Genomic DNA, 24,732 nt, shown 5'->3' with positions numbered 1-24,732 from the left:
CTAGTTCATGACATTGAGGAGGAGAGAGCAGCTGTAACACAGTACCTGGTCTAGTTCATGACATTGAGGAGGAGAGAGCAGCTGTAACACAGTACCTGGTCTAGTTCATGGCATTGAGGAGGAGAGAGCAGCTGTAACACAGTACCTGGTCTAGTTCATGGCATTGAGGAGGAGAGAGCAGCTGTAACACAGTACCTGGTCTAGTTCATGGCATTGAGGAGGAGAGAGCAGCTGTAACACAGTACCTGGTCTAGTTCATGACATTGAGGAGGAGAGAGCAGCTGTAACAGTACCTGGTCTAGTTCATGACATTGAGGAGGAGAGAGCAGCTGTAACACAGTACCTGGTCTAGTTCATGGCATTGAGGAGGAGAGAGCAGCTGTAACAGTACCTGGTCTAGTTCATGGCATTGAGGAGGAGAGAGCAGCTGTAACAGTACCTGGTCTAGTTCATGACATTGAGGAGGAGAGAGCAGCTGTAACACAGTACCTGGTCTAGTTCATGACATTGAGGAGGAGAGAGCAGCTGTAACACAGTACCTGGTCTAGTTCATGGCATTGAGGAGGAGAGAGCAGCTGTAACACAGTACCTGGTCTAGTTCATGGCATTGAGGAGGAGAGAGCAGCTGTAACACAGTACCTGGTCTAGTTCATGGCATTGAGGAGGAGAGAGCAGCTGTAACACAGTACCTGGTCTAGTTCATGACATTGAGGAGGAGAGAGCAGCTGTAACAGTACCTGGTCTAGTTCATGACATTGAGGAGGAGAGAGCAGCTGTAACACAGTACCTGGTCTAGTTCATGGCATTGAGGAGGAGAGAGCAGCTGTAACAGTACCTGGTCTAGTTCATGGCATTGAGGAGGAGAGAGCAGCTGTAACAGTACCTGGTCTAGTTCATGACATTGAGGAGGAGAGAGCAGCTGTAACACAGTACCTGGTCTAGTTCATGACATTGAGGAGGAGAGAGCAGCTGTAACAGTACCTGGTCTAGTTCATGACATTGAGGAGGAGAGAGCAGCTGTAACAGTACCTGGTCTAGTTCATGACATTGAGGAGGAGAGAGCAGCTGTAACACAGTACCTGGTCTAGTTCATGACATTGAGGAGGAGAGAGCAGCTGTAACACAGTACCTGGTCTAGTTCATGACATTGAGGAGGAGAGAGCAGCTGTAACACAGTACCTGGTCTAGTTCATGGCATTGAGGAGGAGAGAGCAGCTGTAACAGTACCTGGTCTAGTTCATGACATTGAGGAGGAGAGAGCAGCTGTAACACAGTACCTGGTCTAGTTCATGGCATTGAGGAGGAGAGAGCAGCTGTAACAGTACCTGGTCTAGTTCATGACATTGAGGAGGAGAGAGCAGCTGTAACAGTACCTGGTCTAGTTCATGACATTGAGGAGGAGAGAGCAGCTGTAACACAGTACCTGGTCTAGTTCATGACATTGAGGAGGAGAGAGCAGCTGTAACAGTACCTGGTCTAGTTCATGACATTGAGGAGGAGAGAGCAGCTGTAACAGTACCTGGTCTAGTTCATGACATTGAGGAGGAGAGAGCAGCTGTAACACAGTACCTGGTCTAGTTCATGACATTGAGGAGGAGAGAGCAGCTGTAACACAGTACCTGGTCTAGTTCATGACATTGAGGAGGAGAGAGCAGCTGTAACAGTACCTGGTCTAGTTCATGACATTGAGGAGGAGAGAGCAGCTGTAACAGTACCTGGTCTAGTTCATGACATTGAGGAGGAGAGAGCAGCTGTAACACAGTACCTGGTCTAGTTCATGACATTGAGGAGGAGAGAGCAGCTGTAACACAGTACCTGGTCTAGTTCATGACATTGAGGAGGAGAGAGCAGCTGTAACACAGTACCTGGTCTAGTTCATGGCATTGAGGAGGAGAGAGCAGCTGTAACACAGTACCTGGTCTAGTTCATGGCATTGAGGAGGAGAGAGCAGCTGTAACACAGTACCTGGTCTAGTTCATGACATTGAGGAGGAGAGAGCAGCTGTAACAGTACCTGGTCTAGTTCATGGCATTGAGGAGGAGAGAGCAGCTGTAACACAGTACCTGGTCTAGTTCATGACATTGAGGAGGAGAGAGCAGCTGTAACACAGTACCTGGTCTAGTTCATGGCATTGAGGAGGAGAGAGCAGCTGTAACACAGTACCTGGTCTAGTTCATGACATTGAGGAGGAGAGAGCAGCTGTAACACAGTACCTGGTCTAGTTCATGGCATTGAGGAGGAGAGAGCAGCTGTAACACAGTACCTGGTCTAGTTCATGACATTGAGGAGAGAGCAGCTGTAACACAGTACCTGGTCTAGTTCATGACATTGAGGAGGAGAGAGCAGCTGTAACACAGTACCTGGTCTAGTTCATGGCATTGAGGAGGAGAGAGCAGCTGTAACAGTACCTGGTCTAGTTCATGACATTGAGGAGGAGAGAGCAGCTGTAACACAGTACCTGGTCTAGTTCATGTTATTGAGGAGGAGAGAGCAGCTGTAACACAGTACCTGGTCTAGTTCATGACATGGAGGAGGAGAGAGCAGCTGTAACACAGTACCTGGTCTAGTTCATGACATTGAGGAGGAGAGAGCAGCTGTAACAGTACCTGGTCTAGTTCGTGACATTGAGGAGGAGAGAGCAGCTGTAACACAGTACCTGGTCTAGTTCATGACATTGAGGAGGAGAGAGTAGCTGTAACAGTACCTGGTCTAGTTCATGACATTGAGGAGGAGAGAGAAGCTGTAACACAGTACCTGGTCTAGTTCGTGACATTGAGGAGGAGAGAGCAGCTGTAACACAGTACCTGGTCTAGTTCATGACATTGAGGAGGAGAGAGCAGCTGTAACACAGTACCTGGTCTAGTTCATGGCATTGAGGAGGAGAGAGCAGCTGTAACAGTACCTGGTCTAGTTCATGACATTGAGGAGGAGAGAGCAGCTGTAACACAGTACCTGGTCTAGTTCATGGCATTGAGGAGGAGAGATCAGCTGTAACAGTACCTGGTCTAGTTCATGACATTGAGGAGGAGAGAGCAGCTGTAACACAGTACCTGGTCTAGTTAATGACATTGAGGAGGAGAGAGCAGCTGTAACACAGTACCTGGTCTAGTTCATGGCATTGAGGAGGAGAGAGCAGCTGTAACACAGTACCTGGTCTAGTTCATGGCATTGAGGAGGAGAGAGCAGCTGTAACACAGTACCTGGTCTAGTTCATGGCATTGAGGAGGAGAGAGCAGCTGTAACACAGTACCTGGTCTAGTTCATGACATTGAGGAGGAGAGAGCAGCTGTAACACAGTACCTGGTCTAGTTCATGGCATTGAGGAGGAGAGAGCAGCTGTAACAGTACCTGGTCTAGTTCATGACATTGAGGAGGAGAGAGCAGCTGTAACACAGTACCTGGTCTAGTTCATGGCATTGAGGAGGAGAGAGCAGCTGTAACAGTACCTGGTCTAGTTCATGGCATTGAGGAGGAGAGAGCAGCTGTAACAGTACCTGGTCTAGTTCATGACATTGAGGAGGAGAGAGCAGCTGTAACACAGTACCTGGTCTAGTTCATGACATTGAGGAGGAGAGAGCAGCTGTAACAGTACCTGGTCTAGTTCATGACATTGAGGAGGAGAGAGCAGCTGTAACAGTACCTGGTCTAGTTCATGACATTGAGGAGGAGAGAGCAGCTGTAACACAGTACCTGGTCTAGTTCATGACATTGAGGAGGAGAGAGCAGCTGTAACACAGTACCTGGTCTAGTTCATGACATTGAGGAGGAGAGAGCAGCTGTAACACAGTACCTGGTCTAGTTCATGGCATTGAGGAGGAGAGAGCAGCTGTAACAGTACCTGGTCTAGTTCATGACATTGAGGAGGAGAGAGCAGCTGTAACACAGTACCTGGTCTAGTTCATGGCATTGAGGAGGAGAGAGCAGCTGTAACAGTACCTGGTCTAGTTCATGACATTGAGGAGGAGAGAGCAGCTGTAACAGTACCTGGTCTAGTTCATGACATTGAGGAGGAGAGAGCAGCTGTAACACAGTACCTGGTCTAGTTCATGACATTGAGGAGGAGAGAGCAGCTGTAACAGTACCTGGTCTAGTTCATGACATTGAGGAGGAGAGAGCAGCTGTAACAGTACCTGGTCTAGTTCATGACATTGAGGAGGAGAGAGCAGCTGTAACACAGTACCTGGTCTAGTTCATGATATTGAGGAGGAGAGAGCAGCTGTAACAGTACCTGGTCTAGTTCATGACATTGAGGAGGAGAGAGCAGCTGTAACACAGTACCTGGTCTAGTTCATGACATTGAGGAGGAGAGAGCAGCTGTAACACAGTACCTGGTCTAGTTCATGACATTGAGGAGGAGAGAGCAGCTGTAACACAGTACCTGGTCTAGTTCATGGCATTGAGGAGGAGAGAGCAGCTGTAACACAGTACCTGGTCTAGTTCATGGCATTGAGGAGGAGAGAGCAGCTGTAACACAGTACCTGGTCTAGTTCATGGCATTGAGGAGGAGAGAGCAGCTGTAATACAGTACCTGGTCTAGTTCATGACATTGAGGAGGAGAGAGCAGCTGTAACACAGTACCTGGTCTAGTTCATGGCATTGAGGAGGAGAGAGCAGCTGTAACAGTACCTGGTCTAGTTCATGACATTGAGGAGGAGAGAGCAGCTGTAACACAGTACCTGGTCTAGTTCATGGCATTGAGGAGGAGAGAGCAGCTGTAACAGTACCTGGTCTAGTTCATGACATTGAGGAGGAGAGAGCAGCTGTAACAGTACCTGGTCTAGTTCATGACATTGAGGAGGAGAGAGCAGCTGTAACACAGTACCTGGTCTAGTTCATGACATTGAGGAGGAGAGAGCAGCTGTAACAGTACCTGGTCTAGTTCATGACATTGAGGAGGAGAGAGCAGCTGTAACACAGTACCTGGTCTAGTTCATGACATTGAGGAGGAGAGAGCAGCTGTAACACAGTACCTGGTCTAGTTCATGACATTGAGGAGGAGAGAGCAGCTGTAACACAGTACCTGGTCTAGTTCATGGCATTGAGGAGGAGAGAGCAGCTGTAACACAGTACCTGGTCTAGTTCATGACATTGAGGAGGAAAGAGCAGCTGTAACACAGTACCTGGTCTAGTTCATGACATTGAGGAGTAGAGAGCAGCTGTAACACAGTACCTGGTCTAGTTCATGACATTGAGGAGGAGAGAGCAGCTGTAACACAGTACCTGGTCTAGTTCATGGCATTGAGGAGGAGAGAGCAGCTGTAACAGTACCTGGTCTAGTTCATGACATTGGGAAAGGGACAAGGGGGATACTAAGGTGGACCAAGAGTCTGTTGATTGGTCAGTCATTGGGTTAATTTGTTGTACAATATGTTCAAATCAAATCAAGCTTTATTTATACAGCACGTCAGACATGGATGCAACACAATGGCTTCACAGGAAAAAACTATGAAAATAATCAGAAATATTTAGTACACAAATATGAGGATAAAAAACAATAATAACAACTGAAAGACTAATGAGCATTGTAAGGAAATGCCATTGATTAAAATATCAACAATATGATGCTATATCCAACCCACAATATAACTTGTTTTTTAGGAGGGGCTCTGAAAGACACTATGGGGGTGTCCACTGGAAGTTGACTAGTAACAACAACTGGGACCTAAAAGACACCCACCATGAGACCCACTAAATCTGCCCAAGAAGAGACAAACAAAAGAAAAACCCACACCAAACTTAAAGACAGGAAGCAAACCAAAAAGGTGGAACAACTAAAGGTGTTGACTCTCCACATGTATCAAGACAACTGGAGCACTGGGCCAGACACTCTTAAATAGAACCTGGACCAGCTCAGGTGAAACACCTTCCCACTAACGAGATGGACAAGCCAGCACAGGTGTAACACATACTGACTAACGAGGTGACACCAATCAGTGCGTCCTACGTGCTAACGAGCTAGACGTGCTAACGGGCTAGACGGGCTAACGAGCTAGACGTGCTAACGAGCTAGACGTGCTGACGGAGCTAGACGTGCTAACGAGCTAGACGTGCTAACGAGCTAGACGTGCTAAATTCCAACCTCAAAACATAAATGGAAAAACCAAAGCCTGTAACACCTTCCCCCTTAAGACAACAAATATATCCTATAGTTTGCTCACCACCAACAGAAAACAACTTCCATTTCACATTATAATCAACTACAATGCTTCACCTTCACCAATATAAACATGGTGTCTACTGGATGTCAACAATTAAAAACAAGAAAAAAACACGTATTTCTAAATAATAATATACAATAGTATTATTTGTTTCTCCTTTTTCTTTCTATAGAATCCTAAATCCCACTAGCTTCTAGAACTCTCGTCTTCCTAAAACTCACTAGCTTCTAGAACTCTCCTCTTCCTAAAACTCACTAGCTTCTAGAACTCTCCTCTTCCTAAAACTCACTAGCTTCTAGAACTCTAGTCTTCCTAAAACCCACTAGCTTCTAGAACTCTCGTCTCCTTGGAACGAGCCCAAACAAAACTCATCTCCAATACGGAAAAACGTGCAGTCAAAATACATTGTGATCCATGGTAACGCATTGTCTAAACACAAAACTTTTTAACTGCCCACCCTTGAGACAATCAGCAACCAAGTTGTCCTCACCACAGACATGTCTGATTTCAAGAGGAAACTCCTGCAATATCCATAGTAACTTTCCACCTCACTGCAGAGCTTCTCTCTCTTTTCAGTGTTCACTAGATAGGCATGTTGTTGGATCGGGGCCCAGTCCCCAATGTCATGTTCTAGTACATTTGGGTTGGCACATCTGAGAATGAACCCTGATATTTTAAAAGCAGGGCAAGAATGTCAATATAATTGTACCAAAAATTGTCAGTTGGTTGCATGAATAAATATCATCAATAAATCGATTACTAAATCTGATCATGAAATGTAAATATGAAATATTTGTTTGCATAGTCATATTTTCAACGTCTTATCAATGACATGTTGCTAGGTGGGATATCCCCAATGTCAAAACACAGTTTTAACGTGTCCTAATCAATAACCAATAAGCAGAAACAGTTGGGATATATTGAAAACCTAAACATAACATGTGCTATATACACAAACATCTGCCACAATAATCATATTACTTAAACAAGCACCTTATAAACTGCACAAGTAGCAATAAATCACTGATATCGATTAGGGGGGAAATCAGGTTGTACGTGCTGTTGAAACTAACACAACTAAAAAAACACATGGAAATGGAGATATATTTTACCTCACTGATTAGAGGACAACCTGCAGAAGACAGTCAGCTACATTTTGGAGTGATGCATTTAAATTTAGGGGTCCCTAAACAAAGGAACACAACACTTATTTGTCATAACTCATCGATATCATGTTAAAATCATTTGTGTGACAGGAGGGAGATGAGGTTGCACGTCCCGTTAAAACTAACAGCTCAAAAACCACACGGAATCTGGGAATAATGTGTACATCCCTGGTTAGAGGACAATTTGTAGAAAGCAGCTAGCTACATTTTGAAGTGTTGCATTTTGATTCAAGTGCGTCACCAACGTGGTATGTGTAACACAGCTCTTTTTTTGTTAGTCACTTTTTGTTAAATCACATAAATAGTACTCTTCCATTTCAGAGTCTGGATTTTCCCCCTGAAACTAAAATCAATAGAACAAATATAATATAATATTTAGGCAAATATTTAGGGTTCTACATTGTGACATCATTAAAATACTTCTACTACAATGTTAAAACATTCTACATTGTGACATAATTTCATTGATATCATGAAACAACTCCTTCATGTATTTTCTGATGTTTAATCAGAGATCTGTTATCAGAGTATCTCTTCCCACATTGATCACAGCTAGGAGATTTCTCTCCTGTGTGTGTTCTCTGATGTGATACTAGGCTGGTTAGCCAAGAAAATCTTGTCCCACATTGACTACAGCTATATTGTTTCTCTCCTGTGTGTGTTCTCTGGTGTATAGTGAGATAGCTAGACGTAGAAAAACTCTTCCCACATTGAGTACAGCTATAAGGTTTCTCTCCTGTGTGTGTTCTCTGGTGTATAGTGAGATAGCTAGACGTAGAAAAACTCTTCCCACATTGAGTACAGCTATATGGTTTCTCTCCTGTATGAGTTCTCTGGTGTTTAGTGAGATGGCTAGACGTAGAAAAACTCTTCCCACATTGAGTACAGCTATATGGTTTCTCTCCTGTGTGTGTTCTCTGGTGTATAGTGAGATAGCTAGACGTAGAAAAACTCTTCCCACATTGAGTACAGCTATAAGGTTTCTCTCCTGTGTGTGTTCTCTGGTGTAATATCAGGCCGTCTGACCGAGTAAAACTATTCCCACATTGATTACAGCTATAAGGTTTCTCTCCTGTGTGTGTTTTCTGGTGCTTCTTCATATTGTGTGAAGTTGAGAATATTTTTCCACAATCTGAACAGTGGAAAGATTTCTCTCCTGTGTGTGTTTTCTGGTGTAGAGTCAGAGAGCCAGATGCAGCAAAACTCTTCCCACATTGGTTACAGCTATAAGGTTTCTCTCCTGTGTGTGTTCTCTGGTGTAATATCAGGCCGTCTGACCGAGTAAAACTCTTCCCACATTGATTACAGCTATAAGGTTTCTCTCCTGTGTGTACTCGCTGGTGTTTAGTCAGATGGCAAGATGAAATATAAGTCTTCCCACATTGATCACAGCTATAAGGTTTCTCTCCTGTGTGTGTTCTCTGGTGTATTATCAGGCTGTCTGGCCGAGTAAAACTCTTCCCACATTGATTACAGCTATAAGGTTTCTCTCCTGTGTGTACTCGCTGGTGTCTACTCAGATGGCAAGATGAAATATAAGTCTTCCCACATTGATCACAGCTATAAGGTTTCTCTCCTGTGTGTGTTCTCTGGTGTGATAACAGGTTGCTTGACTGAGTAAAACTCTTAACACATTGATCACAGCTATAAGGTTTCTCTCCTGTGTGTGTTCTCTGGTGTGATAACAGGTTGCTTGACTGAGTAAAACTCTTAACACATTGATCACAGCTGTACGGTTTCTCTCCAGTGTGAATTCTCAGGTGTACTTTTAGTGCTTTTAAACTTGAGTAACTCTTCCCACAATCAAAACAGTGGTGAGATTTCTCTCCTGTGTGTGTTCGCTGGTGTATTTTAAGTTCTGATGAAGATTTGCAATGTTTTCCACAGTCAGAGCAGCAGATAGATTTCTTCCCTGTGGGTCTCTGCTGGTGTTTCTTGAGGTGATAGAATCTGGACAGACTCTTCTCTGACTCGTCAGCATCATGATGTTGAGACTCCCCAGAGGATCCATGATAGTCACGTCTCTCTCCTGTGTGAACAACAAAGTCAGACAGATGGTTAAAGGCTCACAACAGCAGAAATCCACTGAAAAAGGTGATGCCAACAGCGTAGCCATGATACTGTACAACAATTGACGTCTGTAATGAATGTTAAAATTACTTGACAATTGTCTTAAGACAGTCAAGTGAGCAACAATAGTCATATTTAGTCTTGTTTTCACATTAGTAGTAACTAGAAATAAGTAAAAGGTGTTGAACTCCTAAGCAGTGTGCCAGGCGACTTTTGTTCTCAAATATAGGCACCTTTCTGTGTTTGCTAAAATTGCGACAAGGGCGATGCACACACAATTTGATTGCAGAAACACCTCCCTGCTAATGCAGAAACCGCTAGTTATGGATGTAGTATATCTGCCTGGAGCAAAAATGGTGAGCAAGTGGCCTAAGCTGTGCCATTAGAGATTCTGGGTTCGAGTCCAAGCTCTGTTGCAGCCGACCGCGACCGGGAGGCCCATGGGGCGACGCACAATTGGCCCACCGTCGTCCGGGTTAGGGGAGGGTTTGGCCGGCAGGGATATCCTTGTCTCATCGCGCACTAGCGACTCATGTGGCGGGCCGGGCGCAGTGCACACTGACCAGGTCGCCAGGTGTACGGTGTTTCCTCCGACACATTGGTGCTGCTGGCTTCCGGGTTGGATGGGCATTGTGTCAAGTAGCAGCGCGGCTAGCTTGGGTTGTGTTTCGGAGGACGCTTGGTTCTCGACATTCGCCTCTCCAGAGTCCGTATGGGAGTTGCAGCGATGAGACAAGACTGTAAGTACCAATTGGGGAGAAAAAAGGGGTGAAAAAAGTATATATATTTAAAAAATGGTGAGCAAAGATTAGTTTTCACAATGTATTCTGAATATTACAGCACTAGATCAGGAGTGCTACTCAAGGAAACTCACATTAAGCTCTGTGTCTATTCACTAATTCACCACCGTGGGGGAAACTCAGGGGAGTTCTCATAGGCTGACAGCAAAAATAGCCTCCATTTCCAGGTTGATTATGATTATTATTATTATCATTTGACACTACTTTGGATTATAATTGTAAGGCTCGTTTGAATGTCCTGATTTAATATAATGTTTGTGTTATTGTCGAAAATGTACTACTTTATATTTAAAAACGCCTTCAACCAGTAAAATGATCATTGGCTAGTTTTCCATCAGCCTGACATCAGCCTGACAATGAGGTTTTGTCCACTAAGTGTATGCCAAAATGGTCTATAATCTCACCTAACAATAACATAGACCTACTGTAGGACCCATAACTTCACCTAACAACAACATAGACCTAGGACTATAAATCATTTAATATTTTAGGTGAAACAAGGAGACTAAAATGTCTGTCATGACATTTCATAACCTGATCACCAGATAATTTTGTGAATAATCCCACTAGGCTACTCTGTAATGAGTTGTCATTCTAAATGTCCTGAATAAAGGAAAATAGCTCTGTGTGTTGTACAATAGCCTATCCATCAAGGAACAGTTCTCTACACATTATGAGCTAAGTATCTCTGTTTCCAAACTGACTAACGAGACCCTACAGTAAATCAACCAGACAATAACACTTTATAAACATCAATTTGTTTGGGATGTTGGATCCAACGTGGAGCACGGCATAACTGTCTTTACCGGTGTAATGAATGAAGAACTACATGTGACTGTCATTCAGAAAATGATTTCCTGGATCAGCTGATGATAGTTGAACATGTGACTGTAACTAAACAGCTACAGTATTAAGTATTATGCGTAATTATTTAAGAACCGCATTAATGACAGTAACCATTTGGGTGTTGTCAATAAAGTTAAGGTGACTCTCGGTTAGAACCATTGGATTTAGTAAACTGAAATGATTTAGGATTTCTGTGCCCATGAAAACTTTTTTTACAGCGTGATATAAGGAGACAATAAATGTTACGTAGTTAGAAAGCATTTCAGAGATCTGAATACAAAAATCTGTCCGACAGCAAGATCCAGTATTTAACCTGTTAGGGCTAGGGGGCAGTATTGACACGGCTGGATAAAAAAACATACCCGATTTAATCTGGTTACCACTCCTACCCAGTAACTAGAATATGCATATACTTATTACATATGGATAGAAAACACCCTAAATTTTCTAAAACTGTTTGAATGGTGTCTGTGAGTATAACAGAACTCATTTGGCAGGCAAAACCCTGAGACATTTTCCGACAGGAAGTGGATACCTGATGTGTTGTATTACCTTTAAACCTATCCCATTGAAAAACACAGGGGCTGAGGAATATTTTGGCACTTCCTATTGCTTCCACTAGATGTCACCAGCCTTTACAAAGTGTTTTGAGTCTTCTGGAGGGAGATCTGACCGAACAAGAGCCATGGAACGATGATGTCCCATTAGACACCTGGCGCGCGAGTTCATGTTGGGTACCCTCGTTCCAATACGTTATAAAAGAGTATGCATTCGTCCACCTTGAATATTATTCATGTTCTGGTTAAAAAAGGCCCTAATGATTTATGCTATACAACGTTTGACATGTTTGAACGAACGGAAATATATTTTTTCCCCTCGTTCATGACGAGAAGTCCGGCTGGCTTAGATCATGTGCTAACAAGACGGAGATTTTTGGACATAAATGATGAGCTTTTTTGAACAAAACTACATTCGTTATGGACCTGTGATACCTGGAAGTGACATCTGATGAAGAGAATCAAAGGTAATGGATTATTTACATAGTATTTTCGATTTTAGATCTCCCCAACATGACGTCTAGTCTGTATCGCAACGCGTATTTTTCTGGGCGCAGTGCTCAGATTATTGCAAAGTGTGATTTCCCAGTAAGGTTATTTTTAAATCTGGCAAGTTGATTGCGTTCAAGAGATGTAAATCTATAATTCTTTAAATGACAATATAATATTTTACCAATGTTTTCTAATTTTAATTATTTAATTTGTGACGCTGACTTGACTGCCGGTTATTGGAGGGAAACGATTTCCTCAACATCAATGCCATAGTAAAACGCTGTTTTTGGATATAAATATGAACTTGATAGAACTAAAAATGCATGCATTGTCTAACATAATGTCCTAGGAGTGTCATCTGATGGAGATTGTAAAAGGTTAGTGCATCATTTTAGCTGGTTTTATGGTTTTGGTGACCCTGTCTTTGAATTGACAAAACATTACACACAACTCTTGTAAATGTACTGTCCTAACATACTCTAAATTTATGCTTTCGCCGTAAAACCTTTTTGAAATCGTAAAACGTGGTTAGATTAAGGAGATGTTTATCTTTCAAAGGGTGTAAAATAGTTGTATGTTTGAAAAATTTGAATTTTGACATTTATTCGGATTCAAATTTGCCGCTCTTGAAATGCACCTGCTGTTGATGGAGTGCACCACGGGTGGCACGCTAGCGTCCCACCTAGCCCATAGAGGTTAAGTTAAAGTTCATCATATGACAAGCTTAACGTTATGACTATAACTACTGTTCGCTGAAGGAGGGAAACTAGGTACAACATACTGTTAAAGCCACACGTTATGACTATAACTACTGTTCCCTGAAGGAGGGAAACTAGGTACAACATACTATTAAATCCACACCTCGCTGGAAGACCCGCATTCCACAGGTGATGAGCGTGAGACTCGGATATATTCCTCAAATCATTTAATCCTTAAATTTAATACCTCACTTCACCGACCCAGGAAGTGGCGGAGCCAAACAGGTGTTGTAACTCGTTCATAACTGGCACGCAGATCGGTGGAAATGGTAAGATAAATTGGCACTCAAACGGAAATGGAAAAAGTTGGCCTATTTTACCGGAAACTTCAGGAGCATAACGTCAGAATTAACGAAGGCCAGCAGCAGATGGGGAATTGGTTATTTTCTACTGGTTATATTGACCTCTGGCTTCCGCAAGTCATTTGTGTGTGTTAATTATTTAATCAAACGCTTGAAGCATCAGTTCAGTTCAAGTTCTGCACATACAGTTGATTTTATTAAACACATGGGGTGTGTCTATATGAACAAATACACGTCATAACATTTCAAACCAATCAATTGGTAGAAAGAAAATACTATTTTTTTTTTTTAAATCTGCCCTAGAACATACAACATACATGCATTCCTTCCCTTTTTACACATTTTTATTATAAAATAGATTTTTTTTTTCAATTATCAATTTTCAGACAATATCTCATAAAGACATCACAATACCCCATAAAAGTGAGAAAAAAAGTTTAGAAATGCTTGTATGCATATATATATATATATATATATATATATATATATATATACATATATATATAAATATAAATATATCTAGGTCATGCCAGTAGGCTACAGTAGGTTGTATCTCTCTAGGTCATGCCAGTAGGCTACAGTAGGTTGTAACTCTCTAGGTCATGCCAGTAGGTTGTATCTCTCTAGGTCATGCCAGTAGGTTACAGCAGGTTGTAACTCTCTAGGTCATGCCAGTAGGTTACAGTAGGTTGTATCTCTCTAGGTCATGCCAGTAGGTTGTAACTCTCTAGGCCATGCCAGTAGGCTACAGTAGGTTGTAACTCTCTAGGCCATGCCAGTAGGCTACAGTAGGTTGTAACTCTCTAGGTCATGCCAGTAGGCTACAGTAGGTTGTATCTCTCTAGGTCATGCCAGTAGGCTACAGTAGGTTGTAACTCTCTAGGTCATGCCAGTAGGTTGTATCTCTCTAGGTCATGCCAGTAGGTTACAGCAGGTTGTAACTCTCTAGGTCATGCCAGTAGGTTACAGTAGGTTGTATCTCTCTAGGTCATGCCAGTAGGTTGTAACTCTCTAGGTCATGCCAGTAGGTTGTATCTCTCTAGGTCATGCCAGTAGGCTACAGTAGGTTGTATCTCTCTAGGCCATGCCAGTAGGCTACAGTAGGTTGTAACTCTCTAGGCCATGCCAGTAGGCTACAGTAGGTTGTAACTCTCTAGGTCATGCCAGTAGGCTACAGTAGGTTGTATCTCTCTAGGTCATGCCAGTAGGCTACAGTAGGTTGTAACTCTCTAGGTCATGCCAGTAGGTTGTATCTCTCTAGGTCATGCCAGTAGGTTACAGCAGGTTGTAACTCTCTAGGTCATGCCAGTAGGTTACAGTAGGTTGTATCTCTCTAGGTCATGCCAGTAGGCTACAGTAGGTTGTATCTCTCTAGGCCATGCCAGTAGGCTACAGTAGGTTGTATCTCTCTAGGCCATGCCAGTAGACTACAGTAGGTTGTAACTCTCTAGGCCATGCCAGTAGGCTACAGTAGGTTGTAACTCTCTAGGTCATGCCAGTAGGCTACAGTAGGTTGTATCTCTCTAGGTCATGCCAGTAGGCTACAGTAGGTTATAACTCTCTAGGTCATGCCAGTAGGTTGTATCTCTCTAGGTCATGCCAGTAGGTTACAGCAGGTTGTAACTCTCTAGGTCATGCCAGTAGGTTACAGTAGGTTGTATCTCTCTAGGTCATGCCAGTAGGTTGTAACTCTCTAGGTCATGCCAGTAGGTTGTATCTCTCTAGGTCATGCCAGTAGGCTACAGTAGGTTGTATCTCTCTAGGTCATGCCAGTAGGCTACAGTAGGTTGTAACTCTCTAGGCCATGCCAGTAGCCTACAGTAGGTTGTAACTCTCTAGGTCATGCCAGTAGGCTACAGTAGGTTGTATCTCTCTAGATCATGCCAGTAGGCTACAGTAGGTTGTATCTCTCTAGGTCATGCCAGTAGGGTACAGTAGGTTGTAACTCTCTAGGTCATGCCAGTAGGTTACAGTAGGTTATATCTCTCTAGGTCATGCCAGTAGGCTACAGTAGGTTGTAACTCTCTAGGTCATGCCAGTAGGTTGTATCTCTCTAGGTCATGCCAGTAGGTTACAGTAGGTTGTACCTCTTTAGGTCATGCCAGTGGGTTACAGTAGGTTGTATCTCTCTAGGTCATGCCAGTAGGCTACAGTAGGTTGTATCTCTCTAGGTCATGCCAGTAGGTTACAGTAGGTTGTAACTCTCTAGGTCATGCCAGTAGGTTACAGTAGGTGGTATCTCTCTAGGTCATGCCAGTAGGTTACAGTAGGTTGTAACTCTCTAGGTCATGCCAGTAGGTTGTAACTCTCTAGGTCATGCCAGTAGGTTACAGTAGGTTGTATCTCTCTAGGTCATGCCAGTATGTTACAGTAGGTTGTACCTCTCTAGGTCATGCCAGTAGGTTACAGTAGGTTATATCTCTCTAGGTCATGCCAGTAGGCTACAGTAGGTTGTAACTCTCTAGGTCATGCCAGTAGGTTACAGTAGGTTGTACCTCTCTAGATCATGCCAGTAGGTTACAGTAGGTTGTACCTCTCTAGATCATGCCAGTAGGTTACAGTAGGTTGTAACTGTCTAGGTCATGCCAGTAGGTTGTATCTCTCTAGGTCATGCCAGTAGGTTGTATCTCTCTAGGTCATGCCAGTAGGCTACAGTAGGTTGTATCTCTCTAGGTCATGCCAGTAGGCTACAGTAGGTTGTAACTCTCTAGGTCATGCCAGTAGGTTACAGTAGGTTGTAACTCTCTAGGTCATGCCAATAGGCTACAGTAGGTTGTATCTCTGGGGGTCATGCCAGTAGGTTGTATCTCTCTAGGTCATGCCAGTAGGTTGTATCTCTCTAGGTCATGCCAGTAGGTTACAGTAGGTTGTATCTCTCTAGATCATGCCAGTAGGCTACAGTAGGTTGTATCTCTCTAGGTCATGCCAGTAGGCTACAGTAGGTTGTATCTCTCTAGGGCATGCCAGTAGGCTACAGTAAGTTGTATCTCTCTAGGTCATGCCAGTAGGTTACAGTAGGTTGTAACTCTCTAGGTCATGCCAGTAGGTTACAGTAGGTTGTAACTCTCTAGGTCATGCCAGTAGGTTGTATCTCTCTAGGTCATGCCAGTAGGTTACAGTAGGTTGTATCTCTGCAGGTCATGCCAGTAGGCTACAGTAGGTTGTATCTCTCTAGGTCATGCCAGTAGGCTACAGTAGGTTGTATCTCTCTAGGTCAAGCCAGTAGGCTACAGTAGGTTGTAAGTCCCTAGGTCTTGCCAGTAGGTTACAGTAGGTTGTATCTCTCTAGGTCATGCCAGTAGGTTACAGTAGGTTGTACCTCTCTAGGTCATGCCAGTAGATTGTATCTCTCTAGGTCATGCGAGTAGGTTACAGTAGGTTGTATCTCTCTAGGTCATGCCAGTAGGTTACAGTAGGTTGTATCTCTCTAGGTCATGCCAGTAGGTTGTATCTCTCTAGGTCATGCCAGTAGGATACAGTAGGTTGTAACTCTCTAGGTCATGCCAGTAGGTTACAGTAGGTTGTATCTCTCTAGGTCATGCCAGTAGGTTACAGTAGGTTGTAACTCTCTAGGTCATGCCAGTAGGTTGTATCTCTTTAGGTCATGCCAGTAGATTACAGTAGGTTGTAACTCTCTAGGTCATGCCAGTAGGTTACAGTAGGTTGTAACTCTCTAGGTCATGCCAGTAGGCTACAGTAGGTTGTATCTCTCTAGGTCATGCCAGTAGGCTACAGTAGGTTATAACTCTCTAGGTCATGCCAGTAGGTTGTATCTCTCTAGGTCATGCCAGTAGGTTACAGCAGGTTGTAACTCTCTAGGTCATGCCAGTAGGTTACAGTAGGTTGTATCTCTCTAGGTCATGCCAGTAGGCTACAGTAGGTTGTATCTCTCTAGGTCATGCCAGTAGGCTACAGTAGGTTATAACTCTCTAGGTCATGCCAGTAGGTTGTATCTCTCTAGGTCATGCCAGTAGGTTACAGCAGGTTGTAACTCTCTAGGTCATGCCAGTAGGTTACAGTAGGTTGTATCTCTCTAGGTCATGCCAGTAGGTTGTAACTCTCTAGGTCATGCCAGTAGGTTGTAGCTCTCTAGGTCATGCCAGTAGGTTGTAGCTCTCTAGGTCATGCCAGTAGGCTACAGTAGGTTGTATCTCTCTAGGTCATGCCAGTAGGCTACAGTAGGTTGTAACTCTCTAGGTCATGCCAGTAGGCTACAGTAGGTTGTAACTCTCTAGGCCATGCCAGTAGGTTACAGTAGGTTGTATCTCTCTAGATCATGCCAGTAGGCTACAGTAGGTTGTATCTCTCTAGGTCATGCCAGTAGGTTACAGTAGGTTGTAACTCTCTAGGTCATGCCAGTAGGTTACAGTAGGTTGTATCTCTCTAGGTCATGCCAGTAGGTTACAGTAGGTTGTATCTCGCAAGGTCATGCCAGTAGGTTACAGTAGGTTGTACCTCTCTAGGTCATGCCAGTAGGTTGTAACTCTCTAGGTCATGCCAGTAGGCTCCAGTAGGTTGTATCTCTCTAGGTCATGCCAGTAGGTTGTATCTATCTAGGTCATGCCAGTAGGATACAGTAGGTTGTAACTCTCTAGGTCATGCCAGTAGGTTACAGTAGGTTGTAACTCTCTAGGTCATGCCAGTAGGTTGTATCTCTCTAGGTCATGCCAGTAGGTTACAGTAGGTTGTACCTCTTTAGGTCATGCCAGTGGGTTACAGTAGGTTGTATCTCTCTAGGTCATGCCAGTAGGCTACAGTAGGTTGTATCTCTCTAGGTCATGCCAGTAGGTTACAGTAGGTTGTAACTCTCTAGGTCATGCCAGTAGGTTACAGTAGGTTGTATCTCTCTAGGTCATGCCAGTAGGTTACAGTAGGTTGTAACTCTCTAGGTCATGCCAGTAGGTTACAGTAGGTTGTAACTCTCTAGGTCATGCCAGTAGGTTACAGTAGGTTGTATCTCTCTAGGTCATGCCAGTATGTTACAGTAGGTTGTACCTCTCTAGGTCATGCCAGTAGGTTACAGTAGGTTATATCTCTCTAGGTCATGCCAGTAGGCTACAGTACGTTGTAACTGTCTAGGTCATGCCAGTCGGTTGTATCTCTCTAGGTCATGCCAGTAGGTTGTATCTCTCTAGGTCATGCCAGTAGGCTACAGTAGGTTGTATCTCTCTAGGTCATGCCAGTAGGCTACAGTAGGTTGTAACTCTCTAGGTCATGCCAGTAGGTTGTATCTCTCTAGGTCATGCCAGTAGGTTACAGCAGGTTGTAACTCTCTAGGTCATGCCAGTAGGTTACAGTAGGTTGTATCTCTCTAGGTCATGCCAGTAGGCTACAGTAGGTTGTATCTCTCTAGGCCATGCCAGTAGGCTACAGTAGGTTGTAACTCTCTAGGCCATGCCAGTAGGCTACAGTAGGTTGTAATTCTCTAGGTCATGCCAGTAGGCTACAGTAGGTTGTATCTCTCTAGGTCATGCCAGTAGGCTACAGTAGGTTGTAACTCTCTAGGTCATGCCAGTAGGTTGTATCTCTCTAGGTCATGCCAGTAGGTTACAGCAGGTTGTAACTCTCTAGGTCATGCCAGTAGGTTACAGTAGGTTGTATCTCTCTAGGTCATGCCAGTAGGTTGTAACTCTCTAGGTCATGCCAGTAGGTTGTATCTCTCTAGGTCATGCCAGTAGGCTACAGTAGGTTGTATCTCTCTAGGCCATGCCAGTAGACTACAGTAGGTTGTAACTCTCTAGGCCATGCCAGTAGGCTACAGTAGGTTGTAACTTTCTAGGTCATGCCAGTAGGCTACAGTAGGTTGTATCTCTCTAGGTCATGCCAGTAGGCTACAGTAGGTTATAACTCTCTAGGTCATGCCAGTAGGTTGTATCTCTCTAGGTCATGCCAGTAGGTTACAGTAGGTTGTAACTCTCTAGGTCATGCCAGTAGGTTACAGTAGGTTGTATCTCTCTAGGTCATGCCAGTATGTTACAGTAGGTTGTACCTCTCTAGGTCATGCCAGTAGGTTACAGTAGGTTATATCTCTCTAGGTCATGCCAGTAGGCTACAGTACGTTGTAACTGTCTAGGTCATGCCAGTCGGTTGTATCTCTCTAGGTCATGCCAGTAGGTTGTATCTCTCTAGGTCATGCCAGTAGGCTACAGTAGGTTGTATCTCTCTAGGTCATGCCAGTAGGCTACAGTAGGTTGTAACTCTCTAGGTCATGCCAGTAGGTTGTATCTCTCTAGGTCATGCCAGTAGGTTACAGCAGGTTGTAACTCTCTAGGTCATGCCAGTAGGTTACAGTAGGTTGTATCTCTCTAGGTCATGCCAGTAGGCTACAGTAGGTTGTATCTCTCTAGGCCATGCCAGTAGGCTACAGTAGGTTGTAACTCTCTAGGCCATGCCAGTAGGCTACAGTAGGTTGTAATTCTCTAGGTCATGCCAGTAGGCTACAGTAGGTTGTATCTCTCTAGGTCATGCCAGTAGGCTACAGTAGGTTGTAACTCTCTAGGTCATGCCAGTAGGTTGTAACTCTCTAGGTCATGCCAGTAGGTTGTATCTCTCTAGGTCATGCCAGTAGGCTACAGTAGGTTGTATCTCTCTAGGCCATGCCAGTAGACTACAGTAGGTTGTAACTCTCTAGGCCATGCCAGTAGGCTACAGTAGGTTGTAACTCTCTAGGTCATGCCAGTAGGCTACAGTAGGTTGTATCTCTCTAGGTCATGCCAGTAGGCTACAGTAGGTTATAACTCTCTAGGTCATGCCAGTAGGTTGTATCTCTCTAGGTCATGCCAGTAGGTTACAGCAGGTTGTAACTCTCTAGGTCATGCCAGTAGGTTACAGTAGGTTGTATCTCTCTAGGTCATGCCAGTAGGTTGTAACTCTCTAGGTCATGCCAGTAGGTTGTATCTCTCTAGGTCATGCCAGTAGGCTACAGTAGGTTGTATCTCTCTAGGTCATGCCAGTAGGCTACAGTAAGTTGTAACTCTCTAGGCCATGCCAGTAGGCTACAGTAGGTTGTAACTCTCTAGGTCATGCCAGTAGGCTACAGTAGGTTGTAACTCTCTAGGCCATGCCAGTAGGTTACAGTAGGTTGTATCTCTCTAGATCATGCCAGTAGGCTACAGTAGGTTGTATCTCTCTAGGTCATGCCAGTAGGTTACAGTAGGTTGTAACTCTCTAGGTCATGCCAGTAGGTTACAGTAGGTTGTATCTCTCTAGGTCATGCCAGTAGGTTACAGTAGGTTGTATCTCGCAAGGTCATGCCAGTAGGTTACAGTAGGTTGTACCTCTCTAGGTCATGCCAGTAGGTTGTAACTCTCTAGGTCATGCCAGTAGGCTCCAGTAGGTTGTATCTCTCTAGGTCATGCCAGTAGGTTGTATCTATCTAGGTCATGCCAGTAGGATACAGTAGGTTGTAACTCTCTAGGTCATGCCAGTAGGTTGTATCTCTCTAGGTCATGCCAGTAGGTTACAGTAGGTTGTACCTCTTTAGGTCATGCCAGTGGGTTACAGTAGGTTGTATCTCTCTAGGTCATGCCAGTAGGCTACAGTAGGTTGTATCTCTCTAGGTCATGCCAGTAGGTTACAGTAGGTTGTAACTCTCTAGGTCATGCCAGTAGGTTACAGTAGGTTGTATCTCTCTAGGTCATGCCAGTAGGTTACAGTAGGTTGTAACTCTCTAGGTCATGCCAGTAGGTTGTAACTCTCTAGGTCATGCCAGTAGGTTACAGTAGGTTGTATCTCTCTAGGTCATGCCAGTATGTTACAGTAGGTTGTACCTCTCTAGGTCATGCCAGTAGGTTACAGTAGGTTAAATCTCTCTAGGTCATGCCAGTAGGTTACAGTAGGTTGTACCTCTCTAGATCATGCCAGTAGGTTACAGTAGGTAGTACCTCTCTAGATCATGCCAGTAGGTTACAGTAGGTTGTAACTGTCTAGGTCATGCCAGTAGGTTGTATCTCTCTAGGTCATGCCAGTAGGTTGTATCTCTCTAGGTCATGCCAGTAGGCTACAGTAGGTTGTATCTCTCTAGGTCATGCCAGTAGGCTACAGTAGGTTGTAACTCTCTAGGTCATGCCAGTAGGTTACAGTAGGTTGTAACTCTCTAGGTCATGCCAATAGGCTACAGTAGGTTGTATCTCTGGGGGTCATGCCAGTAGGTTGTATCTCTCTAGGTCATGCCAGTAGGTTGTATCTCTCTAGGTCATGCCAGTAGGTTACAGTAGGTTGTATCTCTCTAGATCATGCCAGTAGGCTACAGTAGGTTGTATCTCTCTAGGTCATGCCAGTAGGCTACAGTAGGTTGTATCTCTCTAGGGCATGCCAGTAGGCTACAGTAAGTTGTATCTCTCTAGGTCATGCCAGTAGGTTACAGTAGGTTGTAACTCTCTAGGTCATGCCAGTAGGTTACAGTAGGTTGTAACTCTCTAGGTCATGCCAGTAGGTTGTATCTCTCTAGGTCATGCCAGTAGGTTACAGTAGGTTGTATCTCTGTAGGTCATGCCAGTAGGCTACAGTAGGTTGTATCTCTCTAGGTCATGCCAGTAGGCTACAGTAGGTTGTATCTCTCTAGGTCAAGCCAGTAGGCTACAGTAGGTTGTAAGTCCCTAGGTCTTGCCAGTAGGTTACAGTAGGTTGTATCTCTCTAGGTCATGCCAGTAGGTTACAGTAGGTTGTACCTCTCTAGGTCATGCCAGTAGATTGTATCTCTCTAGGTCATGCGAGTAGGTTACAGTAGGTTGTATCTCTCTAGGTCATGCCAGTAGGTTACAGTAGGTTGTATCTCTCTAGGTCATGCCAGTAGGTTGTATCTCTCTAGGTCATGCCAGTAGGATACAGTAGGTTGTAACTCTCTAGGTCATGCCAGTAGGTTGTATCTCTCTAGGTCATGCCAGTAGGCTACAGTAGGTTGTATCTCTCTAGGTCATGCCAGTAGGCTACAGTAGGTTATAACTCTCTAGGTCATGCCAGCAGGTTGTAACTCTCTAGGTCATGCCAGTAGGTTACAGTAGGTTGTATCTCTCTAGGTCATGCCAGTAGGCTACAGTAGGTTGTATCTCTCTAGGCCATGCCAGTAGGCTACAGTAGGTTGTAACTCTCTAGGCCATGCCAGTAGGCTACAGTAGGTTGTAATTCTCTAGGTCATGCCAGTAGGCTACAGTAGGTTGTATCTCTCTAGGTCATGCCAGTAGGCTACAGTAGGTTGTAACTCTCTAGGTCATGCCAGTAGGTTGTATCTCTCTAGGTCATGCCAGTAGGTTGTATCTCTCTAGGTCATGCCAGTAGGTTACAGTAGGTTGTATCTCTCTAGATCATGCCAGTAGGCTACAGTAGGTTGTATCTCTCTAGGTCATGCCAGTAGGCTACAGTAGGTTGTATCTCTCTAGGGCATGCCAGTAGGCTACAGTAAGTTGTATCTCTCTAGGTCATGCCAGTAGGTTACAGTAGGTTGTAACTCTCTAGGTCATGCCAGTAGGTTACAGTAGGTTGTAACTCTCTAGGTCATGCCAGTAGGTTGTATCTCTCTAGGTCATGCCAGTAGTTTACAGTAGGTTGTATCTCTGCAGGTCATGCCAGTAGGCTACAGTAGGTTGTATCTCTCTAGGTCATGCCAGTAGGCTACAGTAGGTTGTATCTCTCTAGGTCAAGCCAGTAGGCTACAGTAGGTTGTAAGTCCCTAGGTCTTGCCAGTAGGTTACAGTAGGTTGTATCTCTCTAGGTCATGCCAGTAGGTTACAGTAGGTTGTACCTCTCTAGGTCATGCCAGTAGATTGTATCTCTCTAGGTCATGCGAGTAGGTTACAGTAGGTTGTATCTCTCTAGGTCATGCCAGTAGGTTACAGTAGGTTGTATCTCTCTAGGTCATGCCAGTAGGTTGTATCTCTCTAGGTCATGCCAGTAGGATACAGTAGGTTGTAACTCTCTAGGTCATGCCAGTAGGTTACAGTAGGTTGTATCTCTCTAGGTCATGCCAGTAGGTTACAGTAGGTTGTAACTCTCTAGGTCATGCCAGTAGGTTGTATCTCTCTAGGTCATGCCAGTAGATTACAGTAGGTTGTAACTCTCTAGGTCATGCCAGTAGGTTACAGTAGGTTGTAACTCTCTAGGTCATGCCAGTAGGCTACAGTAGGTTGTATCTCTCTAGGTCATGCCAGTAGGCTACAGTAGGTTATAACTCTCTAGGTCATGCCAGTAGGTTGTATCTCTCTAGGTCATGCCAGTAGGTTACAGCAGGTTGTAACTCTCTAGGTCATGCCAGTAGGTTACAGTAGGTTGTATCTCTCTAGGTCATGCCAGTAGGCTACAGTAGGTTGTATCTCTCTAGGTCATGCCAGTAGGCTACAGTAGGTTATAACTCTCTAGGTCATGCCAGTAGGTTGTATCTCTCTAGGTCATGCCAGTAGGTTACAGCAGGTTGTAACTCTCTAGGTCATGCCAGTAGGTTACAGTAGGTTGTATCTCTCTAGGTCATGCCAGTAGGTTGTAACTCTCTAGGTCATGCCAGTAGGTTGTAGCTCTCTAGGTCATGCCAGTAGGCTACAGTAGGTTGTATCTCTCTAGGTCATGCCAGTAGGCTACAGTAGGTTGTAACTCTCTAGGCCATGCCAGTAGGCTACAGTAGGTTGTAACTCTCTAGGTCATGCCAGTAGGCTACAGTAGGTTGTAACTCTCTAGGCCATGCCAGTAGGTTACAGTAGGTTGTATCTCTCTAGATCATGCCAGTAGGCTACAGTAGGTTGTATCTCTCTAGGTCATGCCAGTAGGTTACAGTAGGTTGTAACTCTCTAGGTCATGCCAGTAGGTTACAGTAGGTTGTATCTCTCTAGGTCATGCCAGTAGGTTACAGTAGGTTGTATCTCGCAAGGTCATGCCAGTAGGTTACAGTAGGTTGTACCTCTCTAGGTCATGCCAGTAGGTTGTAACTCTCTAGGTCATGCCAGTAGGCTCCAGTAGGTTGTATCTCTCTAGGTCATGCCAGTAGGTTGTATCTATCTAGGTCATGCCAGTAGGATACAGTAGGTTGTAACTCTCTAGGTCATGCCAGTAGGTTACAGTAGGTTGTAACTCTCTAGGTCATGCCAGTAGGTTGTATCTCTCTAGGTCATGCCAGTAGGTTACAGTAGGTTGTACCTCTTTAGGTCATGCCAGTGGGTTACAGTAGGTTGTATCTCTCTAGGTCATGCCAGTAGGCTACAGTAGGTTGTATCTCTCTAGGTCATGCCAGTAGGTTACAGTAGGTTGTAACTCTCTAGGTCATGCCAGTAGGTTACAGTAGGTTGTATCTCTCTAGGTCATGCCAGTAGGTTACAGTAGGTTGTAACTCTCTAGGTCATGCCAGTAGGTTACAGTAGGTTGTAACTCTCTAGGTCATGCCAGTAGGTTACAGTAGGTTGTATCTCTCTAGGTCATGCCAGTATGTTACAGTAGGTTGTACCTCTCTAGGTCATGCCAGTAGGTTACAGTAGGTTATATCTCTCTAGGTCATGCCAGTAGGCTACAGTACGTTGTAACTGTCTAGGTCATGCCAGTCGGTTGTATCTCTCTAGGTCATGCCAGTAGGTTGTATCTCTCTAGGTCATGCCAGTAGGCTAC

At 44.3% G+C, this 24,732-nt stretch overlaps 1 pseudogene; it reads right to left on the bottom strand.

The window, feature by feature from the left end:
• Window positions 1-7,784: 7,784 nt before the first annotated feature.
• The window catches only part of LOC145877055 (uncharacterized), a 32,896-nt pseudogene continuing 15,948 nt past the window's right edge, over window positions 7,785-24,732 (bottom strand).

This window comes from Salmo salar, unplaced genomic scaffold, assembly GCF_965601325.2.
Source record: "Salmo salar unplaced genomic scaffold, fSalSal1 ptg000669l, whole genome shotgun sequence".
In the NCBI taxonomy this organism is placed as follows: Eukaryota; Metazoa; Chordata; class Actinopteri; order Salmoniformes; family Salmonidae; genus Salmo; species Salmo salar.
The sequence above is the reverse complement of the archived record's forward strand: the minus strand, read 5'-3'. Positions and strand labels throughout refer to the sequence as shown.